This window comes from Acanthochromis polyacanthus, chromosome 22 (assembly GCF_021347895.1).
Source record: "Acanthochromis polyacanthus isolate Apoly-LR-REF ecotype Palm Island chromosome 22, KAUST_Apoly_ChrSc, whole genome shotgun sequence".
NCBI lineage: Eukaryota > Metazoa > Chordata > Actinopteri > Pomacentridae > Acanthochromis > Acanthochromis polyacanthus.
Window position 1 is genome coordinate 2,052,015 of NC_067134.1, and position 21,457 is coordinate 2,073,471.

General features: G+C 39.5%; 1 protein-coding gene across 1 annotated transcript in view; it reads right to left on the minus strand.

Annotated features, from left to right (window-relative positions):
* LOC127531948 (NACHT, LRR and PYD domains-containing protein 12-like) overlaps positions 1-21,457 on the minus strand; it is a 211,280-nt gene that overhangs the window by 13,466 nt on the left and 176,357 nt on the right. The gene's annotated exons all lie outside the window — the stretch shown is intronic.

Here is a 21,457-nt window from a genome sequence, read left to right on the forward strand (position 1 = left end):
CAGAAAATGGAAACTCCAAACAGCTGAAGCCAACAGGATGCAGCTTCAAACAGTCCAACAGAAGCAGTGAAGAAGAGCTCTCATTAATATTAATGACAACATGCTGCTGCTTCAATAAAGACGGAATGACTTCAGCTCTGAAACTCTGCAGCTCCACCAGTGGCTCCATCCACACAAACTCATGCTGAGCAACAAACACAAGGAAAAACACTCTGACATTTATTTCACTTTCTGCTCAGAGTCACACAAACACACAAGAAGGAAACGTGGACAAAATGAGGCTCCAGACTCTAAAATATCTTCATGTTCTGGAACCATGGAGACGTTTCCATCAGGACTCTGCATTCACATGATTTTATTATTGATCCATCTGTCATTTATAGTGGAAAGTGTCCATCACAGTTTTCAGAGGACCAGGTGACGTCTTCAAACTGTTTTCTCAAACACAAACATCTTCACTTTCAAATGACTCAAACCAGAGAAAAGAAGAAAATCAGCAGAAACCGAAGCAGAAAATGTTCCCATTGCTCCTGATAAATGACTTCAACTGTTCATCATCTGTCACAACTTTTGCTGCCAATCGAAGTAACTTGGATTTGAACTAGAGATGTCCGATATTGTCTTTGTTGTTGAAAACTGATTTGCCAGTATTGTCCAACTCTCAATTTCCAATTCCGACATCAAGCGATATCGATATATGTGGACTTGGAAATACTTCCAAACCACAGACATGTTGTTAGTCAGGCACAGCAAGCTTGTTACTGCAGACACACTTGCAGAGCTTAAAGTGAAAAATAGACCAATATCTGAACTTTTTGCTTTTGGGTGGGGGTCGGGGTACAATCTAACTAATTAATAAGAAATGGAAATATCTGCATTCAGAACCTCAGAATGCAGATTATAGCAACACTACAAAGATCAGTAGGTGGTGGTAGGTACTCCATCTGACTACAACATGGTGTGAATATATTATTTAGCAACTAATCAGTAAAAGACATGGAAAAAGGACATTGATTCACCTTTTAACAATATGTACACTATTTATTCTGAAATATGTAAACAGCTACAGTACAAAAATAAAAATCAATGAAAATATAGTTTGTAAGAGCAAACTATATTTAAGTTCAAAAAATCACAACAAAAACATTAAAATACTCTAAGAATTGGTAACTGAAAAATAAGACACAAATAAGAAAATAGAAAATAAACAAATAGACTTTACTACAGACAACTACAGTTCAATTCAAAAAAACATTTACTGTGCTACAAGAACTGGTAAGCTATCTATTTTTATCTATTTCTTCTTTCTTTCTGACATCTTTCACTTCTTCCGTCAGCATTGAGGCAGTGTTCACTTTTCTGGTTGCTAGATGTTGAGTTCCTCTGGTTCATCATCATCAAATAAACAAACAAGCACATGAAGAATTGTGTCCATGTTCTGTCTAGTGGCTTCATCAATATTCAATGAAAACACACATTTTTTCAGCTTTTCAGAAATACTTTTCTTAAATGTTGGTGCCATGCCATGTGTATTTATGGAACCAACATGCTGATTTGACACGGACAGTTTAGACAAAGCATTTTTATCTTCAGCCAACTTTTTTTTTATTAGATTTTAGCAGTGATGCTGCTTATAGCCTGAATCCACGGATTTGTTAAAGATTTCAGTATCACTGCGTCACTGCAACCATGACAACAATGAACTCACCTGCAGCTGGATCTTATGGTTATTCTAAGACCCGCCCCCACTCTACTTCCATTGGCTAGTGATTTTAGTTTGGTAGAGAGCAAAAGCAGCATTCCCCTCATTCCATTGGTAGACGAACTCAACTGGCAATGAGTCCTGTCTTTTTTATTTTGAGCCAAACACCAGAAATCCATCATGGTTGATTCCACGCTTCAGGACAGTTTGATGATGTGATCATTTGCACGCCGGGAAATGTCCGCAAAATCCAGGCATTATTTTATCGGTTTTCATGATAAAAAAACGATCACAACATTGACCAAGAATGCATTTTTACCCCAATATCAGACTGATCATACCGGTGGGCCGATGTTTCGGACATCCCTAATTTGAACATTTCACTTTCTAAAACATCACACGGCTTCATCCAAGAGTTCAACCAGCAGATGTTGAATGTTAGTTTCTGTCTCTCAGGATAAACAACAGCTTCAATTATATGGAATAAATTTCCTATCATAATTCAAGAGCATTTTAAATTGATTTGAGGGCACCATTTATCGATTTCATTCTCAGATTTCGTGATATTGTCTCTCAGAACTCTGCTCTCGCGTTCAAATTTGCTCTGTGCGTGCTCAAACTGTGTCCTCGTACTCGGTTACGATCCTGCTCGCGCAGTATTGCTAATATTGTATAATAATAGCAGCATCGAACACTGCTCTTTAAGGTGTGCTGGTGGAGAAAACAATGTCACCATCCTGAAGCTAGCGGGACTACAAACTTGATACTTCACACAGCAGCAGCAGAGGTGCAGTTCAAAGTTTGGAGGTTGCCACTTCTTGCATTCCCAAAATAGTAGGGGAGTCAGATTTTGTTAAGTGACCCAACAAAATCTGACTCCAGATCTTATTTCATATCATACAATCTGCACAGTTAACTCAATCTGCATATTTCTGTTAAAGTCCTAGTTTTGAAATGGTCTCTCTGTTCTTAATCTGCCATACTGTGATCATTTAGCCCCTTATTTTATTATTCTGTTCTTACAGACTGTAATTTTCTAGTTGTTTTTTTTTTAAAACTTGTTGTAATTTGGTGTTTTAGCTGTTGCAGCAAATAATTTCCCAGGTGTGGGATCAGTAAAGAATTTCAATTCTATTATATTGTTAACTGGCCCTATAAAAATAACAACAATAACAAATGACTTTATACTTAAGAACGATACTTATATTAAAGACTTTATACATAAATACCAGACATATTTTGATGCCATATCTTGCATTCTTAGGGGAGTCTGATTTTAAGTAAGGAGATATAAAGTTTTCTCAGTGAACAATTATTTTATTGACACGTGTAGAACACTGATGGAATATGAACAATATTTGGCGACTACACCCTGTCCTGTCCTGATGTCCTCATAGGAGTGAAGCTGAGAGTAGCGTAGGATCTCCCCCGATGCCATTTAGGGTGAGAAGAGGAGGAGAAACATGTCACCTAATCATATTTAACAGGAAAACATGTCTGCAGGTTGGTACTTAATCACATTTAACCCGAAAACAACAGCAAAAACAGTAAACGTACAACAGAAAACCCGTCAAGTGGCCACAGAGTGAAACGTAACTCGCACGCGTTCATGCGAAGGGGAGTCAGGTTTTTCCGGGGAGTGTGAAAATTGCACAACACCGGTCCATTTTAGCAAGCCACTTGCTGTCCCGCTAGCTTCAGGATGGTGACATTGTTTTCTCCACCAGCACACCTCAAAGAGCAGTGTTCGATGCCGCTATTATTATACAATATAGCCATTTTATTGAGAAGCTCGGATGCCGTTGTACACACGTGGACAAAATTGTTGGTACCCCTCAGTTAAAGAAGGAAAAACCCACAATTCTCACTGAAATCACTTGAAACTCACAAAAGTAACAATAAATAAAAATTTATTGAAAATTAAATAATCAAAAACAGCCATTACTTTTGAATTGTTGATTAACATAATTATTTAAAAAAACAAACTAATGAAACAGGCCTGGACAAAAATGATGGTACCTCTATAAAAGATTGAAAACTATTTGACCAGAGTGACATGATTAACTCAGGTGTGTCATTTAATTGACATCACAGGTGTTTCCAAACTCATAATCAGTCAGTCTGCCTATTTAAAGGGAGACAAGTAGTCACCCTGCTGTTTGGTGAAAAGGTGTGTACCACACTGAACATGGACAACAGAAAGCGAAGGAGAGAATTGTCCCAGGACATCCGAAAAAATGATAGACAAACATCTTAAAGGTAAAGGCTATAAGACCATCTCTAAACAGCTTGAAGTTCCTGTGACAACAGTGGCTCATATTATTCAGAAGTTCAAGACCCACGGGACAGTAGCCAACCTCCCTGGACGTGGCCGCAAGAGGAAAATTGATGACAAATTGAAGAGACGGATCGTTGGAATTGTATCCAAAGAGCCCAGAGCAACCTCCAAAGAAATTAAAGGTGAACTCCAAGGCCAAGGTACATCAGTGTCAGATCGCACCATTCGTCGTTGTTTGAGCCAAAGTGGACTTCATGGGAGACGACCAAGGAGGACACCACTGCTGAAAAAAACTCATAAAAAAGCCAGACTGGAATTTGCAAAAATGCATGTTGACAAGCCACAAAGCTTCTGGGAGAATGTCCTTTGGACAGATGAGACCAAACTGGAGCTTTTTGGTAAGGCACATCAACTCTATGTTCATAGACTCAAAAACCAAGCATACGAAGAAAAGAACACTGTCCCTACGGTGAAACATGGAGGAGGCTCAGTAATGTTTTGGGGCTGCTTTGCTGCATCTGGCACAGGGTGTCTTGAAAGTGTGCAAGGTACGATGAAATCTGAAGACTATCAAGGCATTCTGGAGAGAAATGTGCTGCCTAGTGTCAGAAAGCTTGGTCTCAGTCGCAGGTCATGGGTCTTCCAACAGGACAACGATCCAAAACACACAGCCAAAAACACCCAAGAATGGCTGAGAGAAAAGCGTTGGACTATTCTAAAGTGGCCTTCTATGAGCCCAGATCTGAATCCCATTGAACATATGTGGAAGGAGCTGAAACATGCCATTTGGAGAAGACACCCATCAAACCTGAGACAACTGGAGCTGTTTGCTCATGAGGAGTGGGCCAAAATACCTGTTGACAGCTGCAGAACGCTCATTGACAAATACAGAAATCGTTTAATTGCAGTGATTGCCTCAAAAGGTTGTGCAACAAAATATTAAGTTATGGGTACCGTCATTTTTGTCCAGCCCTATTTCATTAGTTTGTTTTTTAAATAATTATGTTAATCAACAATTCAAAAGTGATGGCTGATTTTGATTATTTAATTTTCAATAAATTTTTATTTATTGTTACTTTTGTGAGTTTCAAGTGATTTCAGTGAGAATTGTGGGTTTTTCCTTCTTTAACTGAGGGGTACCAACAATTTTGTCCACGTGTGTATGTATTGAATGATATTTTATTCCAACAGTGGTAAAAAAATAAAAGAAATCACATTTATTACAGCCCCGGAGGTAGGGAGTGGATAAAACCTGTTGAAAGAGTGCACGCCCTTATGCGACGCTCCTCGGAAAAACAGCGAACACACCCGTATACAAACAGGGATAATGTGATTGGTCAAAGCTCGCCGGCCTTCTATTGGTTGACAGCGTTGATACACAAAAAATCCGAGAGCAGAGCAGAGATCCGTGAACAGAAGTTCTGTGAGAGCAAGAGGAAGAGTTTGAGTTTGAGCGCAAGAAATCTGCGCGAGCAGCATCTTAACCGAGCGCGAGGACACAGTTTGAGCACGCGCAGAGCAAATTTGAGCGCGAGAGCAGAGTTCTGAGAGACAATATCACAAAATCTGAGAATGAAATCGATAAATGCTGCCCTCAAATCAATTTAAAATGCTCTTGAATTATGATAGGAAATTAATTCCATACAATTCCAGCTGAAACTATCAGTCCACTGTTGGATGAGTCCATGAACAAAACATCAGAAACATTTCCTTCATGGTTTCAGTCATTTATCCAGTAAAAACATCAAACTGGTTCTACTTTGTTCACTGTCAACACTTTATGTTTTCTACCACATTAAACTGAGTATTTGTGGTTTCAAAATGTTTATGGTGATGTAGGGCAGTAACTAAATCACACCACTAGGTGATGCTCTAGCACTGCATGTTGTTTAACTGAGCCAAGGAGTTCTAACATTTTGTCCTTTATAGGCCACCGTAGTTTGGTCTCGTATCGGCGGAAGGCGCCATGTTTCGCCAGATATTCTTTGTTTTTGGACTGTTGAAGGCTGTATGTGCTCGAGTTGGCGACAATAAAGGTCTCAGTCACAATTAAGACCGCTGCCGTCTGCTCCTCTTCTCCCTCTGCATGACACCCTGCACCCAAATACAACAGAAACACAACGCAGAGCTACGCAGGTTTTGTGGAGGGGCGCCAACTATAGCCAGCCCGGTCTCACGGGGATTCGTGAAACTGTCACGTCAGTTTTTGTTTCGGTTTCGTGCGCACCAACACGATGTCGTCATGTTTTTCGTGCTGTTCACCACGAGCGAAACCCGCTGTGGTAATCACATCTGAATGTGGTTTATACCGGCGGATTCATGATGATCTAAGCTGTCCATCGGCGTTTGCGGCCGCCGCTGCGGCCGCCGCTTCAGCCGCCGGACATTCTTTAAATTCCTATGCAAATTTGGCGGATTCATGACGATTTCAGCTGTCCATTGGCGTTTGCGGCCGCCGCTGTGGCTGCCATTGCGGCCGCCAGGCATCCAGCCGCAGCCGCAGCCGCAGCCGCAGCCGCGGCAGCGGCAGCGGCCGCAAACGCCAATGGACAGCTTAGATCGTCATGAATCCGCCGAATTTGCATAGGAATTTAAAGAATGTCCGGTGGCCGAAGCGGCGGCCGCAAACGCCAATGGACAGCTTAGATCGTCATGAATCCACCGGTATAAACCACTTTCAGATGTGATTACCACAGCGGGTTTCGCTCGTGGTGAGCGGCACGAAAAACATGACGACATCGTGTTGGTGCGCACGAAACCGAAACAAAAACTGACGTGACAGTTTCACGAATCCCCGTGAGACCGTGTTGCGATAGCAGACGTGCAGATAACTTGGGTTACAGTTCAAAACCAGACATTTGAAGACATCATCTTCAACTCTGACAAACTGGGATCAACATTTTTCAGTTTTCAACATTTGATGAACTAAACTACTGAAATAACTGACAGCTCCATCAATAATAAAAAATATGAGGTGCTGCTGACAGTTTGAATTGAAGAGTAGAAGATAGAGAATATCAGCCTGATGGCTGCAGTTTAGAGTCACCACATCTTTACATCACATTCATCTCAGCACACAAATAAAACATGATGTCTGACCCCAGATCCTTCAGGATGCAGTCTGGATTTTCCAGAAAACCACTCAGATGTTTCACTCCTGAATCCTGCAGGTTGTTCCAGCCCAGGTTCAGATGTTCCAGATGGGAGGGGTTGGACTTCAGAGCTGAGACCAGAGAATCACAGCTGATCTCTGACAGACTGCAGCTCACCAATCTGAATAAAGAATAAAAGATGTGAGTTGCGGAGACAGAGTTCCTGCTTGAAATCATTCAGAGTTTCATCATGAGTTCAGAGATGAAGAAGCTTCAGAATGTCCAAGTTTAGAAAATGGAAACTCTAAACAGCTGAAGCCAACCGTCTCCCTAAACACTGTTGGTCCCACCCTCCCTCTGATTTCACCCCTTTATTTGTGCACGCGCGCAGTACCGGAGAGGAGTGCCCGGAGTGCTGCAGCATCTCACCTGTTTTGCTGTTTTCCCCTCTTCTACATTTAGTACATTTAGTAAATAATAAAGGAATTACGTTAGAATTCTGTATTGAGTCTAACTTGTCCTAATACCAAAATAACATGAATCTGCTAGGATGAACGAGTAAAGTTTCAATATGTGATTACACTCGTGTATCCCTCTTGATGACGTTGTTTATCAAACCTAATGCATTTACGCGTGTAAATGTGTTACATTGTTTATTTATTTCTATCTAGAGTTCAGAATTGCATGACTCCTCTGACGAAGAGTATGTCCCAGACGCCCTAACATCTTCCTCTAGAGGTCGGGCATCTAAACGAAGCCGTCAGGCGGGCTATGGAGGCCGTGGTCGGGGAGCGACGCGAGCACCCCGAGCCAAAAAACGTCCTGCAGTCTCTTGGCCAGACAAGCCGTGGGATTGGTAACTTTTCTGGAAGTTGCTGAGCACTGATGCTCTCTCCTCCACAAGCAAAACAAATGTGCGCGTGGTTGCGTAGTGCGTAGCTCGCCCACCTCTGCATGGGCTGGCTTGCTGTGCGCGTAACCGTTGATTGACAGCATGACAAAGCTGAAGCTCGAACTTGATTGGTCGGCAGCGACCGGCGCTTTTTGGAATAACATGGGGGTCTATGAGAGCAGTGTTGTTTTTGGCAGCCAATTTAGATTTAGTCTTAGTTTTAGTCTTTTGGACGAAATCCTTATTCTATTTAGTCACAATTTAGTCATTTGTATAAGTGATAGTTTTAGTCCAGTTTTAGTCGACGAAAACTCAAAAGGTTTTAGTCTAGTTTTAGTCTAGACATATTAGCCTTTTAACAAATTACGCATTATTAACCACACTGACAAAATGACAGTGGATTCAATGTTCATTATTACAAAAATGCCAACAAAGATATTCCTTCTTCAGGACTTGCAGGTTTATTTTTTGTCAGTTTAGAGTAGTATGTTAAGGTTAGGGTTTTGTAGAATAAATATCCTCATCTCTATTATTGTTCTACGTCGTTAGAAATAAAAAAATACCTTTAATTCTGTGTTCTGTAAAGTCAGTGCATTTAATTTACAATGCATTGATTCCATAGAATACAATGTTGATTAACTTGCAATGCCCCAGTAAAATAAATAAATCCTGAATAACGGGGGAACAATTAGATGAAGCATATCGATGTTCTGAAGGCTGGAATGTGAAATCTCTGATTAGAATGTGGTCAGATGGTTTATATGATGTTATTGTTTGACTTAAATCTTTTTAAAAGTAGAACAACTCAGGTCCAACTGGTTTATCGCAGTAAGCTTTGAAAACGGCATTAGAACTTCTCTTGCCGTTTCTGTCTGACTGTCGGACTGAGGCCACAGACTGTCACCAGTTAATCTGATCGTCACACTCTGCCGCAGTGAAGCGATATTTCCACTCCGTTAGGTGGAAGTCCTCATTAAACCGAGAATTTTACTGGTAGACGGAACAGCTGTGAGTCCCAACAGAGCAATAACGACATCGTTAAAGCTGACAAGAAGAACATTTCGGAACAGTTTATTGACATCTGTGTGTTTTGAACAGGCATCGGTACAGTCACCTATGCTATGCATTGCCGTTGTAACAGCCTCGCTCACTGAATATCACCAGGGCCCAGTATTTCAAAAAATTAAATCCAGATTAAATTGAACTAGATTTCCAAATCCCACTTTCCTGATCCATGGATCAGGATCTTCTATCCCGGTATTTCAAAACTTTGCTGGATTGGATCAGAATAATCCTGATCCTCTCGGATTGAGATTTTCAAATCCATCCCGCCCCTAGGATCAACCTGCCTTCAGGGTCACAGACAGGAGACAGAGTGTGTGTTTTGTAGATCTTAAGGCTACAGAGATCTTTGATAAATTAATATACCAAAAGTAAAAGTATTATATAGTCATTCAAAATATTTTCTGTTGCATGGAGTCAATGTTTACTTCAATTCTCTGTTTAAACAATTGCCTTGTCACTGACCTTTCATATTTAGAGATGCATTTCATAAAAGGACATCACAGACTAGTGCAATAAAATAAAAACATAAGAGAAATGTGAGATATCCAGTACCTTTACTGAACATAAACAAAGGGAAAACAAAAGTATTCCTAGAACTTTTAGGAAAAATACAAATCAACCAAAGCACTTCTGACCGCTCTTCCTGCTGGTTCATCAGGCAGATGTGGTAAAGGTGGTGGAAGATGTACATCACCGGAAGAGGCATCATGATGAGGATCATGCCTACCAAAAACTCCTCAAGATGGAAACTGAGCGAGCACACCAGCAAATTCTACTTGCTAAGGAACAAATAAAACTTACCTTGCTCCAGCAAGAACACATCAAGTTAAAAATACAATTACTGGAAAAGCAAATGGAAAAGTAGTGTGAAAACTTTAAGTTTAGGTGTTACAATTTTGGGTTGAGGAAATTTTTATTGTTGTTTGACTTATTACTTTTCTGACAATTGTGAAATTTGGATTTTTTTCTGTTCAATAAAAAAACTGTACATGAAGAGGTTTAATTTATTAAAAATATCTTTTTATACTAATGATTGCGAGAAATGCAAGTAAAAGCTATCTATCGATGAGTATATGTGGAACTAATGCATGGGATCACACTCTGATCCTACCCTGAGGTGGGATTAATTTAATGCTGTTTTTCAGGATAAAACTGATCCAGATTTGGGACTGAAGTTTTGAAATACCCAACACTGGCTCAAATCTGGATTAAAGGCAGGATTGGATTTCCAAATCTGGATTTAAATTATCAAGATTAAATGCTGTTTGAAATACCCAATTTTGGATCAGATCTGGGTTTAATCCAATCCACCAGGATTAATCCTGGTGGATTATGTTTGAAATACTGGGCCCAGTTGATCGAAACCATCCATTAACGTTTTCGTCCAGTCTCATCTCTTGAACGAAAACTAACACACGTCTCGTCATGTTTTGGTCATCAGAGAGCCGCGTTTATTTCGTCATTGTTTCGTTTTCGTCATGAAAAAAGGGGCGTCAACGAAATAATTTCGTCATTGTCATCGTTAACGAAAACAACACTGTATGAGAGGAAGGCGGAGCTCATGAATAAATTTTCATATCGCGTCATACTAACATTATATTATAGTATCAAACTAGACTAACACATTTAAGCTTTGTTAAACAATGATACATAAATTGAAAACAAACGGAAACTCCGGACACGAGCTTTAATGACAACATGCTGCTGCTTCAATAAAGACGGAGTGACTTAAGCTCTGAAACTCTGCAGCTCCACCAGTGGCTCCATCCACACAAACTCATGCTGAGCAACAAACACAAGGAAAAACACTCTGACATTTATTTCACTTTCTGCTCAGAGTCACACAAACACACAAGAAGGAAACGTGGACAAAATGAGGCTCCAGACTCTAAAATATCTTCATGTTCTGGAACCATGGAGACGTTTCAATCAGGACTCTGCATTCACATGATTTCATTATTGATCCATCTGTCATTGATAGTGGAAAGTGTCCATCACAGTTTTCAGAGGACCAGGTGACGTCTTCAAACTGTTTTCTCAAACACAAACATCTTCACTTTCAAATGACTCAAACCAGAGAAAAGAAGAAAATCAGCAGAAACCGAAGCAGAAAATGTTCCCATTGCTCCTGATAAATGACTTCAACTGTTCATCAACTGTATCAACTTTTGCTGCCGATCGAGGTAACTTGGATTTGAACTAGAGATGTCTGATATAGACTTTGTTGCCGAAAACTGACATGCCAGTATTGTCCAACTCTCAATTTCCAATTCTGATATCAACCGATACCGATATATGTGGACTTGGAAATACTTCCAAACCACAGACATGTTGTTAGTCAGGCACAGCAAGCTTGTTACTGCAGACACACTTGCAGAGCTTAAAGTGAAAAATAGACGAAAATCTGAACTTTGTTGCTTTTGGGTGGGGGTCGGGGTACAATCTAGCTAATTAATAAGAAATGGAAATATCTGCATTCAGAACCTCAGAATGCAGATTATAGCAACACTACAAAGATCAGTAGGTGGTGGTAGGTACTCCATCTGACTACAACATGGTGTGAATATATTATTTAGCAACTAATCAGCAAAAGACATGGAAAAAGGACATTGATTCACCTTTTAACAATATGTGCACTATTTATTCTGAAATATGTAAACAGCTACAGTACAAAAATAAAAATCAATGAAAATATAGTTTGTAAGAGCAAACTATATTTCAGTTCAAATAATAACAACAAAAACATTAAAATACTCTAAGAATTGGTAACTGAAATAATCAGACACAAATAAGAAAATAGAAAATAAACAGATACACTTTACTACAGACAACTACAGTTCAATTCAAAAAACATTTACTGTGCTACAAGAACTGGTAAGCTATCTATTTTTATCTATTTCTTCTTTCTTTTTGACATCTTTCACTTCTTCCGTCAGCATTGAGGCAGTGTTCACTTTTCTGGTTGCTAGATGTTGAGTTCCTCTGGTTCATCATCATCAAATAAACAAACAAGCACATGAAGAATTGTGTCCATGTTCTGTCTAGTGGCTTCATCAATATTCAATGAAAACACACATTTTTTCAGCTTTTCAGAAATACTTTTCTTAAATGTTGGTGCTATGCCATGTGTATTTATGGAACCAACATGCTGATTTGACACGGACAGTTTAGACAAAGCATTTTTATCTTCAGCCAACTTTTTACACAGATTAACAAGTGGCTGAGATCTGGTGAAGGACAAGTCGTGTTCTGCAATCAACGAGCACACGTATGTTTTTAAATCTCAAACCCGGTCAGTCTGATGCCGATACCTCAGTGGTGACTGTTGCTCCCGGTAAACCAGTTGTCAGTATCAGAGCAGACAGCAGCTCTGTGGGTCAGACTCGTGGCGTGGCAGCACTTTTTTACCGCTAGTTACAGCATGAGGTTTTTGTTAACACACGGTACAGAAGCAAGCACCAGACTCCTTCAGTTTTTCACAAAAGCAACCAAAGGGCTTTCTGTCTCTGTTTAACTCTTCCAACCACACAAAGCGCCATTTATTTTTACTCCACCAGGAATGCAGCAGAGTTATGTGACGATCAGCGTACGTTTGTCCTTCCGTCTATTTGTCTGTGCGCAACATTACTCAAAAAAATGGAAGAACGGATTGGTATGAAATTTTAATGGAAGGTTGTAAATGACACAAGGACCAAGTGATTAGATTTTAGCAGTGATGCGGCTTATAGACTGAATCCACGGATTTGTTAAAGATTTCTGTATCACTGCGTCACTGTAACCATGACAACATGACAACTGTAACCATGCCGATATTATCGGACATCCCTAATTTGAACATTTCATTTTCTAAAACATCACATGACTTCATCCAAGAGTTCAACCAGCAGATGTTGGATATTACTTTCTGTCTCTCAGGATGAAAAACAGCTTCAATTACAGCTGAAACTATCAGTCCACTGTTGGATGAGTCCATGAACAAAACATCAGAAACATTTCCTTCATGGTTTCAGTCATTTATCCAGTAAAACATCAAACTGGTTCTACTTTGTTCACTGTCAACACTTTATGTTTTCTACCACATTAAACTCAATATTTGTGGTTTCAAAATGTTGCTGGAACAAAACCAGACATTTGAAGACGTCACCTTCAACTCTGACAAACTGAGATCAACATTTTTCAGTTTTTAACATTTGATGAACTAAACTACTGTAATAACTGACAGCTCCATCAATAAAAAAAAACAACTGTTAGTTGCTGCTGTCAGTTTGAATTGAAGAGTAGAAGATAGAGAATATCAGCCTGATGGCTGCAGTTTAGAGTCACCACAACTTTACATCACATTCATCTCAGCAGACAAATAAAACATGATGTCTGACCCCAGATACTTCAGGATGCAGTCTGGACTCTCCAGAAAACCACTCAGATGTTTCACTCCTGAATCCTGCAGGTTGTTCTTGCTCAGCTCCAGATGTCCCAGATGGGAGGGGTTGGACTTCAGAGCTGAGACTAGAGAATCACAGCTGATCTCTGACAAACTGCAGCTCCACAATCTGAATAAAGAATAAAAGATGTAGATAAAATCATTGATGATCCATCAGATGTGTTCAGGTTCTGAATGTGCAGATCAACATTACTTTGTCCTCATCAATCAGCTTTTCTCTAAAACCAGCAGAGTGACTTTGTCCTTCTCTTATTGTGGATCATCATCATGTCAGCCTTCTACACTCATCATCCACATGTCAGCACAACATTCATCCACCTATTCATGTTCACACATCAATAACATCTGCTGACCTCAGTCCACTCTCTCATCACAGGATCAACATCAAATCTCTTCATTCTGTCATTTTTTCCATCACCTTCTTCTTCTGTGGAAATCAGCTTCATAGATTTGTCTCATTCAAATCTTCCACTGAAAATTTATGAACCACAAACCAGGTTTTGAACTGAATATATTGAAAACAGTGAACTGACCTGAGAGCTTCCAGTTTACAGTTTGGACTCTGCAGTCCATCAGAAAGATGCTTCACTCCTGAATCCTGGATTTTGTTTCCACTCAGGTCCAGTTCTATCAGATGGGAGGGGTTGGACTTCAGAGCTGAGGCCACGATTTCACAGTGACTCTCTGAGAGCCAACAGTAAGAAAGTCTGTAAAGACACAAAAATGACAAAACATATTAACATGAAAGCAAACATTTTATATTTCCTTCATGCATTTGACAGCAGAACATTTGGACACATCAGTGGTTCAGCTGATCTTCTCTGTATTTGACATGAAACTGAATTGTGAATTCCTCCTCCCTTATTCTTCCTCTTCTACACTCCTTAGTTCTTTCTCTCTCTCTGTTCTCCTGCCCTCACTCTCTCCAGCAGCTTTCTGCAATCTTCAGTCAGCCTCATCAGCAGATCTCCGGGCAGCACACCTGTCCCTCATCCTCCACAATAGAAACCGGCTCCACACTCCACACCCTGCCAGATAGTCGCTTCAGCTGTTAGTGTTTTGGCTCACACACAGGTCTGCTGGAGCTCTCATGCTTTACCTGACCTGTGCTCTCTTGTGTCTGTAGTTTCTGCTGGCCGTGCTGCCCGCTCGTTCCTGTCTGTCCATGAATGTCTACTCTCACCTCTGGAGGAGGTCTCAGATTCTGCCTGCCTCTGCTCTGTCCTTACTCCCCTGCCTCACTCTCCCAGGAGGATTGGATCCCACCTGGACGCTTCCTGGAATCTGTAACCATTTTATAGAAATACAGGTGAAACCAGAAGTTTACACACACTGAAGAAAAAGACATAACATTTGTTTTCTCACTGTCTGACATAAAATCTGACTTTTTTTTTTTTTTTTTTTTTACCATTTTACTTAGTTACTGGTGTGACTGAGTCAGGTTTTAGTCAGCCTTGCTTGCAAGCCTTTTCAGCTCTGCCCACAAATTTTCTACTGAACTGAGATCAGGACTTTGTGATGGTCATTCCAGAACATTGACTTTGTTCTCCATAAGCCACTTTGTAATTAATTTAACAGAATGCTTCGGGTCATTGTCCATCTGGAAGATCCCTTTGTGCCCAAGCTTTAACTTCCTGGCTGATGTCTTGAGATGTTGCTTCAATATTTCCACATAATAATCTTCTGTCATGATGTCATCTATTTTGTGAAGTGCATCAGTCCCTCCTGCAGCAAAACACCCCAACAACATGATGCTGCCACCAGGGGCGCCAAAAAGGGGGGAAAAAGGGGAAGGATTCTAGGGAGCCATCATTAACAGGGGCCCAGAAAGGCCCCTGATAAAATTATAATACTGACAAAATGAATATGGCAATATCTTGTTAATTTATAATCACAAATAAATATTATTTACAATGCGCTGGTAACACTAAGTTTATTTGTTTTGGAAACATTTCTCAAGGCCCCCCCCCCCCCCCTCCCTTTTTACGTAAAATGGTTCAGTCCTACTGAATCAACTGAACTGCTGCGCGCTGCGGTGCTTCAGTCAGACTGAGTAGGGTGATGACAGTATGCCTCAGAAGTCAGGTAGTCAGAAACGAAAAGAAAAAAAGATAAGGCAGGAGAGAGAGGCCAAGGGCCAGCAATATGTTACCCAGTTTTTCAAAAAACAAGGTGGGTTTGGTTCATGTGGTGGAAATTTCTGGAACATTAGCCTGTTGTTGTTTCTACTCTATCTTACCTTTGTGATTTTTAAGCTAGCTCACTTTTCTCCCCATATTAGCTCATATTTTTGAAGAAAACCCTTCAATTTTATATTTCACTGTTCACTTTTAGCAAGCTGCCCATATTTAATCAGCCCCCCCCCCCTTCCCCGCATGTTTGAACAGACACGTCAAGTGCAGCAGCAGCAGCAGCTGCTGTCTATGAGGCCTATGAGCCCCCTACCCCTGAACAAGCCCCAGTACCCACAACTGAGGAAGGAGGTGAACAACTGCAGCCGCCAAAAGAAAACTGTGTTTCAGAACACTGTTTTTTACTGCTATGGACAGTATCATAAGTGACTTGGGAACTAGGTTCCAGACCACAGCAAATATTGTGAATGAATTTTCTGCTGTTCTGAAAGTTGGGCAGATTAGTGAGGACAAAATCTCTTCTCTGTGCCAACCATTGATCACAAAGTATTCTGGTGATCTTACACCTGATTTTGAAAATGAAGTAAGACACCTTAACAGTGGATATGCTTCCAATTTCCTCTCTAACTTGTCCCCTCTTGAACTCCTGAATGCTATTTGTAAGCTGCAGCTCAAAGCATCTTTGGAGAAGTGTGTATTGCTTTGCGTATATTTTGCACACTGCCAGTTAGTGTTGCAGGTGGTGAGAGAGCTTTCAGCAAGCTAAAAATGATTAAAAAAAAACTACTTTAGGTCCAAAATGTCACAGGAAAGGCTCTGCAGTCTTGCCATGCTGTCCATCGAAAGTCATTTGGCTAGAAAGCTAGACTTCAAAGACCTGATCAATGATTTTGCTACTGAGAAGGCTCGGCGTTGGGCTCTTGGTTAGAAAGGTTGAGTAAGGGCCAGTTGTAAACATGTATTGTAAATATGCGTGCAAGAGGAAGCTTGGCTGAGCAAGGTTGTATCTGGCCTGTTATGTTTTTTCTTTATGAATGGACCTACTTTGTTTACTTAGTTTAACATCTCCAGCTGATTTTATTATTGTGCTTGTTGTATGATTCTATAGATGGTGATGAGAAATCATAAAAGGCAGTTGGCTTTTTGTATTTTATTTATTTATTTATTTATTTATGTTATTTTTTTATTTTATCTGTTTCTTCACAGAGCATAATTGCAATTTATTTAATGGAAGAGGTTATTTTATGTTCAAGTTTTGTATTATTCAGGCATGTAGTTTAATTTGGGGAAATTTCATGCTAAAGAATGAGAATCAGTCTTGCAGTAAATAAATGAAACATTGTATTCAGAGTATTCAGAGTGTTCAGTGCTTCCCCTACCAAGTAACTGTCACATTGTCCTTTTCACAAATATGGGAAATAATAGTCAAAAATATCATTAAAATGCACAGTTTTATGTAAACAGCACAAAATATTTTCGCCGGTCTTATGTCCGGTGCTACAGGGGCCCAGTAAAATTTCTTTTCATGGGGCCCAAACTCCCTGGTGGCTCCCCTGGCTGCCACTGATGTACTTCACAGCTGAGATGGTGTACTCAGGCTTCTCCCTTTTTCCTTCAAATGTAACGATGGTCATTATGGCCAAACAGTTCAATTTTATTTTCATCAGACCACAGGATAAGTCTCCAAAAATTAAGGTCTATGTTCCTGTGTGCATTTGCAAACTGTAATCTGAGTTTTTTATGTTCCTTTTGTAGTCATGACTTCTTCCTCGTGGAGTAGCCTTTCAGCCCATGTGGGTACAGGATTCATTACACTGTGGATAATGACACTGTATTACCAGCTTCATCCAGTATCTTCAGAGGGTCTTCAGCTTTTGTTCTGGAGTTGATACACACATTACGTACCCAAACACATTCATATCTGGGACACAGAACCCTTTAGATTTTCCCATGATGACACACAAGGAAGCATTTTGTTTGAAGTGTGCCTTAAAATACATCCACAGGTGGCCTCCAATTCATTAAAATGTTGTCTATGAACCTATCAAAAGCTTTCAAAGCCATGACATCATCAACTGGGCATTCCCATATCGCACTGGGCATTAGTAATAATAATGTATAATAATAATAATAATATATAATAATAATATTATAATATAATAATAAGGCATTAGTAATCTTCGTGTACATAAACATCAGACTTTGAAGAAAGTAATGAAAAAATTTTCCACAAAATTCTGTCTCATTTTTCTGGCACTGAGCAAATAGAAATAATTTTGGTTATTCTAAGTGACCTAAAACAGGAAAAGTTTAGTCTGATTTAAAGTCAGACAGTGAGAAAAAAAAAGTGAGGTGTTTTTTAATCAGTGTATGTAAACTTCTGGTTTCTACTGTACATAAAATGTAAATGTTGAATCTGCAGATGGAGCACAGAAGATGGAGTTATGTTCAGGCCTCCATACTGTCCACAGTCTGTCAGTGTGATCTGATCCCACGTCTGACTTCACAAAGTTCTCAGGAGAACATCTGGATCAGAAGAACATTTTCTGTCTGTTTTACTGTGACTTTACTGCTTGTTGGTTTTGTATCAACAGTTCCAGTAGAAAGATGATGATGTCTCTGCTGTGGACCTGCTGCTGTCAGCTTCACCTCCATCACTCAACATTTACAGTCTGCTGTCAAACGCTACACAAATCAAACTGATCACTGGAAAACATCACACCTGAACATCATTAATATGAACATCAGGAAATATTTTGATGTGATGACAGACCACTGAGTCAACTTTTGTCCTCAACGTTCTTTTTTGAGATTCTGAGAAACTTGTTCAGCAGAAACACAAAGAACAAACCAACATAGCTGAATTATTTCCATCAAAAAGTCATCACAAACACATTATCAGGGTTTGTAGCATTAAAACACAACTCTGAGCTTTGAGTGAATCAGATTTCTGGAAACAGTCTGATTTCTACCATTCTGCTCTGATAACCTGAGATTCTGTCTGTGAGAAACTGGATCAAATTGTACATCGTGTCCAAATCAAACCTGTTCTCAAAAACAAACTAGACTCTAACTCCTCCTCATTGTGTTGGAAATGTAATACTGAGACTGGTGATTATGTGCACTGTTTCTGGTCGTGCCAAACTACAGTGGTATTGGCTAGATATTACAAATGAACTCTCCACTATTTTTGGTAAGTCACTACTGCTGGACCTTATGTGCCTCATACTCGGTCTCCCTGATGTTCATATTACCAACAGTAAGCATAAAAGGCTCTTCAAATTACTGACTTTTGCTGCAAGGAAGAACATTCTGCTCTTTTGGAGCAAGGACGCCACCCCAACAAAGAAATCGTGGCACAATCTCATAATGGACTGTATCCCTAATGAATATACAGGGCTTAAAGTGAGAAAAAATCCTGAGCCTGAACTTCTAAGATCCAATTTATAGTGTAAATAAACGTATTTAAATGTGTTTTAAAACTCACTAAAACACAATATATATGAGATTGTATTAATTCAGAGCAAATATGAGGTCATCTGGTCGAAATAATGCCCATTATGATCCCACTATTTTATTGTTGCTCAAATGTAAAACCTTACTTGGCCAAAACTTAAGACATTTTAGAAAGTGCCCCAAGTCAGATTTTTTTTTTGTGTTGATGTTTCAATACTACGGAGCCCCTATGGTGCCACGGACGAAAAAAATATATAAATCGTGCTCACGAGATACGTATTCGTGCGCACGCGATACGAAAGCATGCGCTCGAGATACTTATTCATGGACACGCTTAGCTTAAACGTGGTCACGTTTAAGCTAAAGCGTGCCCACGATATGTTAAAGCATGTGCACGCTTTAAGATAAAACGTCAGCCGGCGGGAGGAGGACTCAGATTTGGTAAATATCCCTGTGTAAATATCCCACGATTTATATATTTTTTCGTCCGTGGCACCTTAGGGGCTCCGTACAATACCACATCACTATAATTGCAAAGATTTATTTTAGTGTAAAAGGGAAAAAAATCATGAAAATCAAGTGCATGTATTATTAATAACTTTTAATAATTTTTATCTCTTCAGTAGATTTAACAAGAACTCAAAACAACACCAACCACAACAAAACTGCTACAAAACTATGCTGCTTTCCTTCATGAGGCACAATTTTTACTGACAACATTATCTCAAGTGTCAGTCTCAAGAGAATATTAAGTGCTTGGAGAATACTGTTTGAAAAATTCATTTCTTTTTTCTTTTTTGCTTTGTTTGTGAATTTTCTGAACATTTTCTTTTTAACATGTTCAAAATGTTGTTTGTTGAAATAAACTGCAAAACACAGACAACAGAATTAACTTGTTTAATATTCTCTGGAACACTACAAGAGAATAAACTGTCATATGTCACTTGCTATACCAACTTTGTATTTAAGCAGGTAATAAACGTACTAGTATTAACTCTTAAATGCAATTTTAGTTATTGCCTCACAGTATAAGATACCTCTGAATAAGTTGATCATGACGCTGACTCTCTCAAACTCTGTAATGAGCAAAGAAGTCCGGGCCTTCCTGATCTGGTTTATCTGGGTCCTGGCGGCAATGGACTGCTCATGCTGAAGAACTTCTACTCTGGCCTTCTCCTCTGGAGTCAGCCCATTTCTCACAAAGATCTGATTAAGGAGCCCTCTGTAGCACATAACCACACATACACATGTTAGTAACTGCTCATCTGATAAACCTCAATAATCTGTGTGATGAGTTTAAATCATTTGATTTTCAATTTGAACTGACACATATTTTGTTTGTTTTTGGTAAGGGAAAAAATGTATTCACTGTATAATTTGTTCAGTTGGCTTTCAATTTAAATGTTTCTATTTTTTATCTATATTTTGGGAAGAAAAAACGGTGAAAAGCAGGCTAAGAACATTCTGATTTAACTATCTATCCATTATTCATTTCACACAACCTGTTAGAGCCATTGTAAAATATATGGCACGTTGTTAATTGCATCATTTAGGTAGTGGTTGGATATTTCATAATAATATAGTATAGATGAACATGTGAATGTGTAGACAAGTTTTATATTAATCCGGTATCCTGCCTTTTCCAATTGGTTTGGTTGATCCATAGGTTGCTGTTCTTTGACATTTCCTATGTTGAATTGTGGTCGCTGTTGTCAGCCGACCATGCACAGAGGGTGCTGAGAGAACTGGTCTGGAGTAGTTGGAAGTGGTGCAGAGTTTGTTCGAGAAAAAGTTTTTGACCGTGCAACATTAAACGAACATGGAAAGGTTAGTGTAGCTTCAGTATAAATGTAGAACCGAATTAAGGTATTGTGGATCTGGTAGTGGACCAGAAGACATTTTTATTTTGTAAAGCCTGTTTTGTTCACTGTGGAATAAATCATCGTTCAAGCTCAACTCATCTGGATTTGTGGAAGCACGCGTCCAAACACGACCTCTGCCCACTATGTGGCGTTAAACAGGAAATAGGAGTAAAAAGGAAAACGGCCACAACACAACCCATACGTTCGTTCTGTTCTGACTAATAATATTTGCTTAAGATTGGAGATTTTTTGTTTGTGGCTAGACATCATTCAGATGCATAAGGTCACAAAATCTGCTGAGAGCTATTTAACTCATTATTACAAACATCCTATATGTCCTCAAATAAAAAAGGTTCATATCACCTAAGCTACATTCAGTTTGTGCATATTGAACTAAGCAGATGTTCTGAGGAGAATAATGGGACAAATCCCTATGGCTTGATCTTTGAATTTTTTCCTTTCAAAATAAAATCCAGCAAACTAAATAGCTGTTTCTTTTTTTTCCTTTTGCCGCTGTAAAACACATAGAAAATGTTC